Raw genomic sequence first — 15313 nt, forward strand, 5'->3', positions numbered from 1 at the left:
GGTCTCAGCCAGTAGTGTGGTGCAACACAGCCTGACACACTGCCAGAAAAAAAATCACTGATCACAGTCAGATGGTCAAGGTGAGTACATGCTTCAACAGGTCCTATCTAACAGCTTCTGAACCTCAGTCTGTGCACACTGCGCAAGGCACCGCACCCCCATCACTCACCCAATAAACCTCGTCACCTACACAAACTCACATCCACACCTCACGCCTTGCCTACAATCACAGCTACCGAACGACGGCAGGCACATCTGCCAAATACAGTGCTGCACTCTGACTCACACACATTCGTTTCTTTTGCAGGTCTAGATAGCCCACTATAGGAGAGAGCAGCAGAGAACGAGTAGGGGTAATGCGCAGCTCTAGCAGCCCTCAGATCTTGAGCAAGTGCTGCGACTCATTGAGCAGCAGGTGGTGGGCGCGTGGTCGTCGGTGACATCGATCCCGTTTAGGGGCAACAACGATATCTTTATCTCCTCCTTTTCTTATCCCACATCCCCCTCACACCACAAGCCTTTCCCACTTTCCAGTTCCCGATACTGTCTGCATTCCTTGCTCCATTCCTGCCCCCCTGCCCTCACCTTACTGCGAGTCCTGTGGCTTTATACTTTCAGATAATCAACAACCAGATGAGCAGCCTGTCCCTGAGCCTCCCAGTGAGAGTGAGGAAGGAGCAGAGGAGGACCCAAGCACCACGTCACTGCATCTCTCACCCGCGGCCCCACCCCAGAGACTGGCACTATGCAATCGTTAGAGGCAGGTTTAGTAGAGGGGTCTGCACTGGGTGATGCAGCGGGATGAACAGGCTGCAACAAGGCCAAGGGGTAAGGGTACCTCAGGAGCCAGCTCCCCGAAAGGGGCAGTTTGTGTGCAAGTTCTGCTGCCCAGGACCAAGATGAGGACCTCGATGGTGAGGCGTTCACAACAAGGGTGATGGCCATGCACTCCGACATGATAGGTGCAATGGCAAGGGTGTCCGAGAGCCTCTTGGCAGTGGTAAGGAGCATGGAGGAGTCTGTCTCCACCATTGTATGTATCTCTGCACACACCATGGAGCCCATCATTACCAGTCTGCAGAAGATGGTGGATTCCCAGAGAGACCGTGTGGATCCAGACCTCATGACGCGTGTCATGGGTGATGTGGCAGCTTCCGATGCAGCACAGGCGGAAGCAACGCAATATCGTGGTGCTGTACTGCAACAATGGTTGCTGGCATCAAATCTCAGACTGCTCTCACGCAGTCTCAGCTGGATGGCAGGCAAGCTCTGACTGCTGCCATCATTGCTGGTTTCAACACAGTCCACCGGGGATCTCACGGTGTCATAGCAGGCCATCAATCTGTGGTCCAGCAGATTGGTAAAGATGCTGAGGTACTGCCCTGGGGGAGTGGCAGTGGGTTAGTGGAGCAGGAACCTGCTGTCCTCTCTCAGGATGACAGCATTCCTGATCCCACCACTGCCACTCCGCCATTGCACTTGTCGCTGCCTGTCACCCAGCCAGCCCAGACTGCCGCTGCCCAGCCTGAGGTAGTGCAGCCTACAGCCGGGCCTTCCAGGCCCAGAGCTGGTCGAGGGCATCCCACAAGGCCATCTGTAGTCTCTGGCCCTGACACTCAGCAGCCTTCCACCAGCCCTGCGGCAGGCACTGGGGACACACCACATAAGAGCAGTAGAGTAGGAACAGGCACTACAAAGAGGAGAGGTAGAGGTTTGCACTAGGGTGATTAGTAAATATTGTTGTTGTGGTTAATGTTTTTTGATAAATTTATTACTGCAATGTTGCACATTTGATGCTGTCTCTCATTTCAGTTTTGGGGTGTGGTATGGAATGACAAACTGATGCAATGATGCAAACGTGCTGAGCCATCGGGAAGTGGCCTGGAATTCATCGGAACCGAAGTCTGATGAGGCGGTCACGGACCGCCCTTCCACAGGGCTGATTGAGTGGCTGCCTCCTCCATCGCTGCTGTTCCTGTTCCTCCACCTCCTCCTCGCCCTCGTCCTTCTCCTCCTCCTCCTCCTTGTCTTGAGATGATGGAGCTGTGCTTGGTGCCCTCATGATGGCCAAGTTGTGCAGCATGCAGCAAACGATGAAAAGGGTCACACGGTCTTCCGAATAGAAACATAGAAACATAGAAAATAGGTGCAGGAGTAGGCCATTTGGCCCTTCTAGCCTGCACCGCCATTCAATGAGTTCATGGCTGAACATGCAACTTCAGTACCCCATTCCTGCTTTCTCGCCATACCCCTTGATCCCCCTAGTAGTAAAGACTACATCTAACTCCTTTTTGAATACTGGAGGATTCCTCCCGAGCGGTTAAGGCTGTGGAACCATTACATAAGAACATAAGAAATAGGAGCAGAAGTAGGCCAACTGGCCACTCGAGCCTGCTCCGCCATTGAATACGATCATGGCACATCTGATCATGGACTCAGCTCCACTTCCCTGCCCGCTCCCCATAACCCTTTATTTCCTTATCGCTCAAAAATCTGTCTAACTCCGCCTTAAAAATATTCAATGACCCAGCCTCCACAGCTCTCTGGGGTAGAGAATTCCACAGATTTACAACACTCAGAGAAGAAATTCCTCATCAACTCAGTTTTAAATGGGCGGCCCCTTATTCTGAAACTTTGTCCCCTAGTTTTAGTTTCCCCTATGAGTAGAAATATCCTCTCTGCATCCACCTTGTCTAGCCCCCTCATTATCTTATATGTTTTGATAAGATCACCTCTCATTTTTCTGAACTCCAATGTGTATAGGCCCAACCTACTCAACCTATCTTCATAAGTCAACCCCCTCATACCCAGAATCAACCAAGTGAACCTTCTCTGAACAGCCTCCTTAAATACGGTGACCAAAACTGTACGCAGTACTCCGATGGTCAGCTCAATGATGTTCCTGGTAGGATCATGGCTCTCATTGTATGATTAATCAAGGACAGTCAGCACGGATTTGTCAAAGGAAGGTCATGTCTGACTAACTTGATTGAATTTTTCGAGGAGGTAATCAAGAGGGTTGATGAAGGCAAAGCGTATGATATAGTGTATATGAATTTTAGCAAAGTTTTTGATAAGGTCCCACTTGGCAGACTGGTCACAAAAGTAAAAGCCCATTGAATCCAGGGCAAAGTACCAATGTTGAATTCAAAATTGGCTCGGAGGCAGGTAGCAAAGGGTAATGGTTGTTGGGTGTTTTTGCGACTGGAAGGCTGTTTCCAATGGGGTTCCGCAGGGCTCATACTGGGTCACTTGCTTTTTGTGATATACATCAATGACCTAGACTTGAATATAGGGAGTATGATTAAGAAGTTTGCAGATGATACTAAATCGGCTGTGTGGTTGATAATGAAGAAGAAAGCTGTAGACCGCAGGAAAATATCAATAAACTGGTCAGGTGGACAGAACAGTGGCAAATGGAATTTAGTCCAGAGAAGTGTGAGGTAATGCATTTTGGGAGGGCTAACAAAGGAAAGGGAATACACATTAAATGGTAAGATACTGAGAAGTGTAGATGAACAAAGGGACCTTGGAGTGCAGATCCACAGATCCCTGTAGGTAGCAGGCCAGGTAGATAAAGTGGTTAAGAAGGCATACGGAATGCTTGCCTTTATTTGCCAAAGCATAGAATACAAGAGCAGGGGGGTTATGCCTGAACTGTATAAAACACTAGTTAGGCCACAGCTAAGAGTACTGCATGCAGTTCTAGTCACCACATTACAGGCAGGATGTAATTGCACTGGAGAGGGTACAGAGGAGATTTACGAGGATGTTGCCGGGAGTGGAGAATCTAAGCTATGAGGACAGATTAGATAGGTTGGATTTATTTTCATTGGAACAGAGGAGGCTGAGGGGAGACCTGATTGAGGTGTAGAAAATTATGAGGAGCCTGAATATAGTGAATAGAAAGGGCCTGTTTGCCTTGGCAGAGGGGTCAACAACCAGGGGGCATAGATTTAAAGTAATTTTTAGAAGGTTTAGAGGGGATTTGAGGGGAAATTTCGTCACGCAGAGGGTGGTGGGGGTCTGGAACTCACTGCCTGAAAGGGTGGGTGAGGCAGAAACCCTGACCGCATTTAGAAAGTGCTTGGATGTGCACTTGAAGTGCCGTAACCTACAGGGCTATGGACCTAGAGCTGGAAAGTGGGATTAGGCTGGGTAGCCTCTTGGTGGCCGGCATGGACATGATGGGCCGAAATGGCCTTCTTCCATGCTGTAAACTTCTATGATTCTATTGTATCCAAATTTGAATGAGTGCTGGGCACGGGTGTTGAGTTTGTGGAGGACGTCATGAACCAGGTGGAGAGCGGATAGCCCTTGTCTCAGACCAGCCAGCTGCGAGCTTGATGTGGTAGTTGGAAGAGAGCACCGGTCTGGTGCAGGATGAAGGCATTGAGGCTGTTGCCCAGATAGCGGCCATTGACGGTGAGGATTCTGCGTGTGTGGTCGCACACCAACTGTACACTCTTTGAGTGGCAGCCTTTGCAGTTACGGAATATCTCAGGATTGTGATGCGGTGCCCGCAAAGTGACGTGGGTGCAGTCAATGGTGCCCTGCTCCATGGGGAAGCCACTATCCTGGCAAAGCCACATGCCGCTCGTGCTGCTTCTCTCTGCTCATGGGGAAGGAGATGTAGTCCCTCCTCCTTCTGTATAGAGCATCTGTGACCTCATGGATGGAGCAATGGATGGCAAACTGGGAGATGTTGGAGATGGCTCCTGTTGCATACTGGAAGGATCCTCTGGCATAGAAATTGAGCGTGATGGTGACCTTGACTGTCACTGAGAGAGCTGTCCTCACCCTGGTCTGAGGCTTGAGGTCTGGTTGTAGGATGCGGCAGAGCTCTGTGACCACGTCCTTGCTGAAGCGCAGATTTCGAGCACACTGTTTCTCAGTGAAACTGATGTAGGAGAACTGCTTCCGGAATACCCTGGGAGGGTAAGGCCCCCTGTTGAGAGCCTTGTTGGCCCTCCCCCCTCTGGCCACATTTTACAATCTTTCTCTGTGCCTCAGTTGCCTCTAATGTTGAGGCTGGAGGGTGAGGTCCAATGTCATTGCAGCTCCCATGAGATGAGGAGAAACTTCTTTACTCGGAGGATGGTGAAATTTTGGAATTCTCTACCCCAGCGGACTGTGAGGGCTAAGTCTTTGAGTATATTCAAGACAGGGATTGATAGATTTTTGGATATTAAGGGGATCAAGGGACATGGGGACAGTGCAGGAAAATGGAATTACATAAGCACATAAGAAATAAGAGCAGGAGTAGTGTAATGACTCAAGAGTCTGGTTACTGTAAACTCACTCATGTGCAACCTGATCCATCTTTATTCCAGCGCAAGAGTGCCAACGTGACAAAGACACATAGCTTATATACAGGTGACCAAGCACACATGCCACATGCATACAGCCCGATGACCTCTGACCGCGGCGCCCTCTGGCGACCCCCAAACATTAATACATAACAACATCCCCCTTTTTAAAATCTTAACAACAGTCTTTTTACAAATTAAGACAGTCTGGGGCTTTCCTCTCACGAGTTGATCGTCTCAGTTCAACTTTGGCTCTGGGCGAGCGTTCTGAGTCCATTGAGACTGAGAGCTGAGTAGCCGATCTGATGGGAGTGGTCATGACCAGATCAGAGACTGAAGGTTCAGAGCCAGTAATATCAGCAGAGTCCTCTGATGAGTGAACAATGATTGGTTGGTCACTGACTGCATCTTCCTCGCTTGGTTCCAGTTCATCCGTGTGCCGCAGTTTAACCTGGTCAAGGTGTTTCCTGCATGTTTGCCCATTCTTGAGCACGACAATAAACACTCTGTTACCCTCCTTTGCTGTAACAGTGCCGGCGATCCACTTTGGACCTTGACCATAGTTCAGTACATAAACCGGATCATTGGCCGAGATGTCACGTGACACTGCAACACGATCATGACACCATTGCTGACTTTGACGTCTGTTTTCAACATGATCATTCAAATCAGGATGAACAAGAGAAAGCCTGGTCCTGAGATTTCTCTTCATCAGTAGTTCAGCAGGAGGAACCCCACTCAGCGTATGAGGTCTTGACCTGTAACTGAGCAATATACATGACAACCGTCTCTGCAGTGAGCCCTGAGTTACACATTTCATATTTTGCTTGATCGTTTGAACGGCATGCTCTGCTTGACCATTAGAAGCAGGCTTGAATGGAGCTGATCTCACATGTCTGATATCATTGAGTTTCATGAACTCCTGGAACTCAAGACTTGTGAAGCAAGATCCATTGTCGCTCACAACAATGTCAGGCAAACCATGAGTAGCAAACATGATACGAAGGATCTCAATGGTAGCTGTAGATGTGCTGGATGACATAATAACACACTTTATCCACTTAGAATATGCGTCCACTACGACAAAAAACATCTTTCCTAGGAACGGGCCCGCAAAATCAATGTAGATCCTCGACCATGGTTTGGATGGCCACGACCAAAGACTCAGCGGAGATTCCGCTGGTACTTTACTTAGCTGCATGCAAGTATTGCACTGATGCATGCATGATTCCAGATCAGAGTCAATTCCAGGCCACCATACATGAGACCTAGCAATGGACTTCATCATGACAATACCAGGATGAGTGCTATGAAGTTCACATACAAATTTTTCTCTACCTTTCTTCGGCATAATTACACGATTACCCCACAGTAAACAGTCTGACTGAATGGACAGCTCATCCTTGCGACAGTTGTAAGGTTTAGTCTCCTCACGCATCTCCATAGGTATGGCAGACCAATCACCACTGAGGACACACCGTTTCACAACCGATAAAATAGGGTCATGGCTGGTCCAGATCCTAACTTGTTGAGCAGTGATGGGGGTTCCTTCAATCTCAAAAGCATCCATTATTAACAAAAGATCTGCAAGTTGAGGCATCTCCATCTCAGTTGTGGGTAATGGCAGACGACTCAGTGCATTGGCACAATTCTCAGTACCAGATCTATGACGGATGATATAATCATAGGCAGACAATGTCAGCATCCACCTTTGAATGCGGGATGATGCATTGGTATTAATACCTTTGTTTTCCGCAAACAATGGAATGAGTGGCTTGTGATCCGTTTCTAGTTCAAAACGAAGACCAAACAGGTACTGGTGCATTTTTTTTACCCCATACACACAGGCCAAAGTTTCTTTCTTTACCATACTGTACGCTCTTTCCGCTTTAGACAGACTTCTCGAAGTATATGCAACAAGTTGTAGCTTGTCCGATTCATTGGATTGTAGGAGTGCGCAGCCAACCCCATATGATGAAGCATCACAGGGCAATACAAGACGCTTACATAGATCATAATGAACAAGCAACTTGTTTGACCATAGCAGATTCTTGGCTTTCTCAAAGGCTCTAACTTGAGACGCAACCTAGACCCAGTTGGCGTCTTTTCTTAGTAACACATGCAGTGGCTCTAGTAAAGTGCTCAATCTGGGTAAGAAATTACCAAAGTAGTTGAGCAGCCCAAGGAACGAACGCAACTCCATTACATTCTGAGGCTTGGATGCATTTTTGATGGCCTCGGTTTTCAAATCAGTGGGCCTCATGCCATCAGCAGCAATCTTCCTCCCGAGGAATTCGACTTCAGGTGCCATGAATACACACTTCGAGCGTTTCAGCCTGAGTCCCACTTTCTCCTGATGCTGCAGAACATTTTCAAGATTGTTCAGATGTTCAGCAGTGTCGCAACCTGTGACCAGTATGTCATCTTCGAACACGACAGTTCTAGGAACGGACTTCAGTAAACTCTCCATATTCCTCTGAAATATGGCTGCAGCAGAACGAATCCCAAAAGGACACCTGTTGTAGCCGAACAGTCCTTTATGGGTGTTGATGCAGGTGAATTTCTTCGAAGTGTCGACAAGCTCCTAGGTCATATAGGTTGACGTCTGATCAGTATCGTGAATGACTTTCCACCAGCTAGCATGGCGAACAGGTCATCAGTTCTTGGTAACGGATACTGATCCGTTTCGAAAATTGGTTAATCATAATCTTGTAGTCTCCACAAATCCTGACAGTGATATCACTCTTCAAAACAGGAACAATGGGACTAGCCCACTTGTTAAACTCGACCGGTGATATGATCCCTTCATGCTGGAGTCTGCCAAGCTCTATTTCAACCTTCTCCCTCATTATGTATGGAACAGACCGAGCTTTGTGATAGACAGGCTTTACATCCAGGTGAATCTGCACCTTGGCTCCTGTAAAATTACCAATGCCCGGTTCAAACAAAGAAGGAAACTTTTTCAATAGTTGAGCACACGAAGTATCATCCACCGAGGACAACATCTTGACATTATTCCAGTTCAGCTTGATTTTCTCGTGCCAATTCCTGCCGAACAGTGTTGGACCATTACCTGGGATGATCCATAATGGTAGCTCGTGAACCACACTGTCATATGACTCCTCGATTGCTGCACTGCCGAGCACCGGTATGAGTTCTTTAGTATAAATACGCAACCTGGCATTGACTTGACTCAGCTTCGGTTTCGCAGCCATAGTGTCCCGCAGCTTGGCGAATGTCCTTTGGCACATTATCGACTGGCTCGCGCCCATGTCCAGCTCCATTGATACAGGCACGCCATTCAGCTTCACATTAACGACTATCGGCGGGCTCTTCCAAAGGAATGAATACCATCCATTCACTTCCTCTGCGGGTTGCATATCTGGGCCATCACTGAACTGGTCCTCATCAACCACGTGGTGAGGCACACCACGCTTGCTCCGTTGTGGACCAGATCCTCTGAAGATGTCCCACTTTCGAACATCCATTGTATGAGTATTGTCTAAACCGACATTGATGAGGCCAATGATTGCCCCCACAATGCCAACAGGGTCAAATCTGGTTCAAACCAGTTGATGGCTCTGAGCAGCGGCAGGATTTGCGTAAGCAGCTCTGCGCGAAGACGACGCCATCTTGTTTACAGTACATGCCGTGGAACTCCGGCTCGTCGATGATATCTGCCTCAAATTATCATCCGTCGTCATGCATGCCTGGGCAGTCGCGATTGCCTTTTTCAAACCCAGCTTCTCTGCAGCCAACAGCTTCCTGAGGATTGCATCATGGCTGATGCCTATCACGAAGACATCACGCAGCATGTCTTCCAGCATGTTCCCGAACTTACATGGCTCAGCAAGACGTCGCAGGTCAGCGCCAAATCCCAACACGACCTGGCCCTCAGCATGAACATGTGTGCAGAAACGGTAGCATGATACGATGATCCCCTCTCGTGGCTTCAGATGGTTACCCACCAACGTACACAATTCCTCATATCCTTTTTCCATGGGACGTACAGGTGAGAGAAGATTCTTCATGAGGCTGTTAATTTTCGGACCACAAACAATGAGGAGAAATGCCCTGCGCTTAACTGCGTAGGCCTCTGCCTCCATGCCGTTGGCCACAAAATACTGATCCAGGTGATCGACAAAATCTGTCCAATCCTCGCCCTCCACGAATCTCCACAGGATTCCAACCATGCCCAATGTGCATGCGAAGGATCTTAAATTACCTCATCATCAATTGCAATGACTCAAGATGCTGGTTACTGTAAACTCACCTGATCCATCTTTATTCCAGCCCAAGAGTGCCTGCGTGACAAAGACAACCAGCTTATATACAGGTGACAAAGCACACATGTCACATGCGTGGAGCCTGATGACCTCCGACCACGGCGACCTCTGGTGTCTGATGACCCCGAAGCATTAATACATAATGTGTGGACCATACGGCCCCTCGCGCCTGCTCCGCCATTTAATATGATCATGGCTGATCCGATCATGGACTCAAGTCTACTTCCCCGCCCGCTCCCCATAACCCCTTATTCCCTTATCGGTTAAGAAAATGTCTATCTTTGCCTTAAATTTATTCAATGACCCAGCTTCCACAGCTCTCTGAGGCAGTGAATTCCACAGATTTACAACCCTCTGAGAGAAGAAGTTCCTCCTCATCTCAGTTTTAAATGGGCGCCCCCTTATTCAAAGATTATGCCCCTTTGTTCGAGTCTCCCCTATCAGTGGAAACATTCTCTCTGCATCCACCTTGTCAAGCCCCCTCATAATCTTATACGTTTTGATAAGATCATCTCTCATTCTTCTGAATTCCAATGAGTAGAGGCCCAACCTACTCAACCGTTCCTTATAAGTCAACCACCTCATCTCCGGAATCAACCGAATAAACCTTCTCTGAACTGCCTCCAAAGCAAGTGTATCCTTTCTTAAATACGGAAACCAAAACTGCACACAGTATTCCATGTGTTGCCTCACCAATACCCTGTATAACTGCAGCAAGACTTCCCTGCTTTTATACTCTATCCCCTTTGCAATAAAGGCCAAGATTCCATTGGCCTTCCTGATCACTTGCTGCACCTGCATACTAACCTTTTGCGTTTCATGCACAAATGCCCCCAGGTCCCGCTTTACTGCAGCACTATGCAATTTTTCTCCATTTAAATAATAATTTGTTCTTCGATTTTTTTTCTGCCAAAGTGCATAACCTCACACTTTCCAACATTATACTCCATCTGCCAAATTTGTATCACTCACTTAGCCTGTCTACGTCCTTTTGCAGATTTTTTGTGTTTTGCTCACACATTGCTTTTCCTCCAATCTTTGTGTCATTGGCAAACTTGGCTACGTTACACTCAGTCCCTTCCTCCAAGTCGTTAATATAGATTGTAAATAGTTGGGGTGCCAGCACTGATCCCTGCGGCACCCTACTGGTTACTGATTGCCAACCCGAGAATGAACCATTTATTCCTACTCTCTGTTTTCTGTTCGTTAGCCAACCCTCTATCCATGCTAATATATTACCCCCAACTCTGTCAACTTTCATCTTGTGCAGTAACCTTTTATGTGGCACCTTGTCAAATGCCTTCTGGAATCCAAATACGCCACATCCACTGGTTCCCCTTTATCCACCCTGTTCGTTACATCCTCAAAGAATTCTTGCAAATTTATCAAACATGACTTCCCCTTCATAAATCCATGCTGACTCTGCCTGACCAAATTTTGCTTTTTTTAATGTCCTGCTACTGCTTTTTTAATAATGGACTCCAACATCTTCTGAAGATGTTAGGCTAACTGGTCTATAGTTTCCTGCTTTTTGTCTGCCTCCTTTTTTAAATAGGGGTGTTACATTTGCAGTTTTCCAATCTGCTGGGACCTCCACAGAATCCAGGGAATTTTGGTCAAGTACAATCAATGCATCCATTATCCCTGCCATTGCTTCTCTTAAGATCCTAGGATGCAAGCCATCAGGTCCAGGGGATTTATCCACCTTTAGTCCCATTATCTTACTGAGTACCACCTCCTTAGTGACTGTGATTGTGTTAAGTTCCTCCCACCTAAAGCCCATTGACTATCCACTGTTGGAATATTATTAATGTCCTCTACCGTAAAGACTGATACAAAATATTTGTTCAGAGTTTCTGCCATCTCCATGTTCCGCATTACTAATTCCCCGGTCTTGTCCTCGAAGGGACCAACATTTACTCTAGCCACTCTTTTAATTTTTATCTATCTATAGAAACTCTTGCTATCTGTTTTTATATTTCGTGCTTATTTACTTTCATAGTCTATCTTCCCTTTGTTAATCATTTGAGGTAGACGATCAGCCTTGAACTCATTGAATGGGGGAGCAGGCTCGACGGGTCGAATGGCCTACTCCTGCTCTTAATTCTTATGTTCTTATCAAACACGACTAAGCTGCAAGTTTTAGAGTTGTTTTATCGTCGTCACCGTTCTATGTAGCTGTACATCTGGCAACTCATCAAGTTCCACCTCCCATCTCTAGAGGTCATTTTAATCCCCGGGATTAAAAATTAAAAAATGGGAAACTGACCTGAACTTGTCTCCAACCCGCCCACTTCTGGTATTACAGAGGGTTACACCGGATATACGACACAGAAACAGGCCATTCGGCCCAACCAATCCATGCAGGTGTTTATGCTCCACTCGAGCCTCCTCCTATCTTTTCTCATCTAAATCTATCAGCATAACCCTCTATTCCCATCTCCCTCATATGGTTGCCTAGCCTCCCCTTAAATGCATCTATCATCATCATCATAGGCGGTCCCTCGGAATCGAGGAAGACTTGTTTCCACTCCTAGGGCCCAAGTTTCCACAGGATAAAAAATGGGCGCCCCTCCGAGCTGGGCGCCCGTTTTTCGCGCCTAAAGCGGCGCCAGAAAAAAAACACGCTATTCTCGAGCGCTTTGCAGCTCCTTGTCTGTTTGCCGCGGCGCCCAGGGGGGCAGAGCCTACACTCGCACCGATTTTGTAAGTGGGAGGGGGCGGGTACTATTTAAATTAGTTTCTTTTCCTGCCGGCAACGCTGCGCGTGCGCGTTGGAGCGTTTGCGCATGCTCAGTGTGAAAAAAAAATTGGCACTCGGCCATTTTTGTAGTTCTTTGTAGCTGTTTAATTTTTGAACATTTTTTTATAAAATCACATTGCCATCAGCACTGAGGCTACCCTTCTCACTGTCTCCTTCCCCTCCCTCCCCTCCGCGGCAACAAATGGCTCTCTCCTTCCCCTCCCTCCCCTCCCCTGCGCGGCAACAAGCCGCTGTTTCCTTCCCCTCCCTCCCCTCCCTCCCCTCTCTCCACGGCAGCAAGCCGCTGTCTCCTTCCCCTCCCTCCCCTCCCCTGCGCAGCAACAAGCCGCTGTCTCCTTCCCCTCCCTCCCCTCCCTCCACGGCAACAAGCCGCTGTCTCCTCCCCCCCCCACTCCCGCTCAGCGGCACGAACGGCTTTCTCCTCCCCCCCTCCCGCCTCCCGCTCAGCGGCACCAACGGCTGCAGAATTCTCCCTGGCTGAAGCACTTTCACACAGGTAGGAAGATGGTTTATTTAATCTTTTCTTTGCTTATAAATGTTTATTCAGGTTGGATTTATTTATATAATATTTGTATAAGTATAAATAAGGATTTATTATAGAATTTAATGACTTCCCTTCCCCCCCCCACCTCGTTCTGGACGTCTAATTTGTAACCTGCGCCTGATTTTTTAATGTGTAGAACAGGTTTTTTCAGTTCTACAAAAATCTTCACTTGCTCCATTCTGACTTAGTTTGGAGTACGTTTTCACTGTGGAAACTTTGAAATCAGGCGTGAGTGGCTGGACATGCCCCCTTTTGAAGAAAAAATTCTGTTCCAAAGTAGAACTGTTCTACCTGACTGGAACTGCAGAAAAAAAAATGTGGAGAATTGCGATTTCTAAGATAGTCCATCTCCACCAGTTGCTCCTAAAAATCAGGCGCAAATCATGTGGAAACTTGGGCCCCTAAAGTCAGTTCTTTGGTGGCTGAGCAGTCCAACATGAGAGCCACCCTGTCACAGGTGGGACAGGTATTCGTCGGGGGAAGTGGGCGGTGGCATTGATTTGCCGCACGTTCCTTCCGCTGCTTGCGCCTGACCTCTTCACGCTCACAGCTTTGAGATTCGAACAGCTCCCGAATGCACTTTCTCCACCTCGGGCGGTCTTCGGCCAGGGTCTCCCAGGCGTCAATGGTGATTCGTACTTCACGAGGGAGGCTTTGTGGGTGTCCTTGTAACGTTTATGCATCGATACTATTCATTTCAACCACTCCCTGTGGTAGCAAATTCCACGTCTCACCACTCTTTGGGTAAATAAGTTTCTTCTGAAATCCCCAATGGATTTCTTGGTGACTATCTTAAATTGATGGCCGCTAGTTATGCTGTTCCCCACAAGTGGAAACATTCTCTTTGTACCCACTCTATCAAAACTGTTTATAATTTTAAAGACTTCTGTTAGGTCACCCCACAGCCTTCTCTTTTCCAGAGAAAAGAGACGCAGCCTGTTCATCCTTTCCTACTACATATACTCTCACATTTCTGCTATCATCCTTGTAAATCTTCTGTGCACCCCCTCCAGTGCCTCGCTATCCTTTTTATAATATGGTGACCGGAACTGTACACGGTAATCCAGGTGAGGTCTAAACAAGTTTCAATACAGGTTTAGCATAACCTCCCTACTTTTCATTTCTGTCCCTCTGGAAATAAACCCTAGTGCTTGGTTTGCTTTTTATGGCCTTGCTAACCTGTGTCACAACTTTTAGTGATTGGTGCATTTGTTTCCGGATCCCTCTGATTCTCTACCCCACCCAGACTCGTACCCTCCAAGTAATAAGTGACCTTCCTATTCTTCCTACCAAAATGTAATACCTCACATTTATCTGTGTTGAACTTCATTGGCCCGTTCTGCAACTTTATTAATGTCCTCCTGTAATGTGTTGCTGTCCTCCTCAGTATTGACTATCACCCCCAATTTGGTGTCATCTGCAAATTTAAAACTTGTGTTTGTGATTCCAAAGTCTAAATCATTAATATAAATTGTGAACAAAGTGGTCCCAGCACTGATCCTTGTGGAACACTACTACCCACCTGCTGCCTCTGTGACTATCTACCCTTTACCCCTACTCTCTGCTTTCTGTATTGAAGCCAGCTAGCTCTCCATTCTGCTACTTGTTCCGACTCTGCATTCCCTGACCTTGTTCATCAGTCTATTATGGGATACCTTATCGAAGACCTTTTGAAAATCTAGATAAATTACAACTACTGGATTACCATTGTCTAATCTCTGTGTTACCTCTTCAAAAAATTCAATGAGGTTGGTCAAGCAAGACGTTCGCTTTGAAAATTCATGCTGACTATTCAGTATTATATTTTTGATTTCCAGATGTTCTTCTATTTTTCCTTTAGTAGAGAATCCATTATTTTTCCTACCACCGATGTTAATCTGACTAGTCTATATTTCCCTGGACATATTCTATCCCCCTTCTTAAATATAGGTACTAAGTTAGCTATCTTCTGGCATTACATCTTTTTTCGAATGAATTATTAAATATGAGTAGTAATGCCTCTGCTATCTCTTCCCTAGATTCTTTTAAAATGCGAGGATGCAATGCATCCGGACCAGGGTTTTTATCCTCTGAGTTTGATTAGATTATTTAATATATCCCCTCTTTTTATTTTAAATCCACTTATCTCATTACTAATCTCATCATCCAACATCAAGTCCACCTGTTACATCTGCCTGGTACATACTGGACCCTCATGGACAACACCAACAGTGACAGACCGGACACCTGAGAACTCATTTTATTGTGGAAGCAAGTCATCCTCAACTCTGAGGGACTGCCTAAGAAGAAGAAGAAATACTGAAGCAAAATAATGATTTAATATTTCTGCCACCTGTCGTTACCTGTGGTATTATCCTGTCTATCCGTTAATGGCCCTATTCCCATCCCAACCTTCCATTTTTTTATTGAT

This window comes from Pristiophorus japonicus, chromosome 18, assembly GCF_044704955.1.
Source record: "Pristiophorus japonicus isolate sPriJap1 chromosome 18, sPriJap1.hap1, whole genome shotgun sequence".
Classification (NCBI taxonomy): domain Eukaryota; kingdom Metazoa; phylum Chordata; class Chondrichthyes; family Pristiophoridae; genus Pristiophorus; species Pristiophorus japonicus.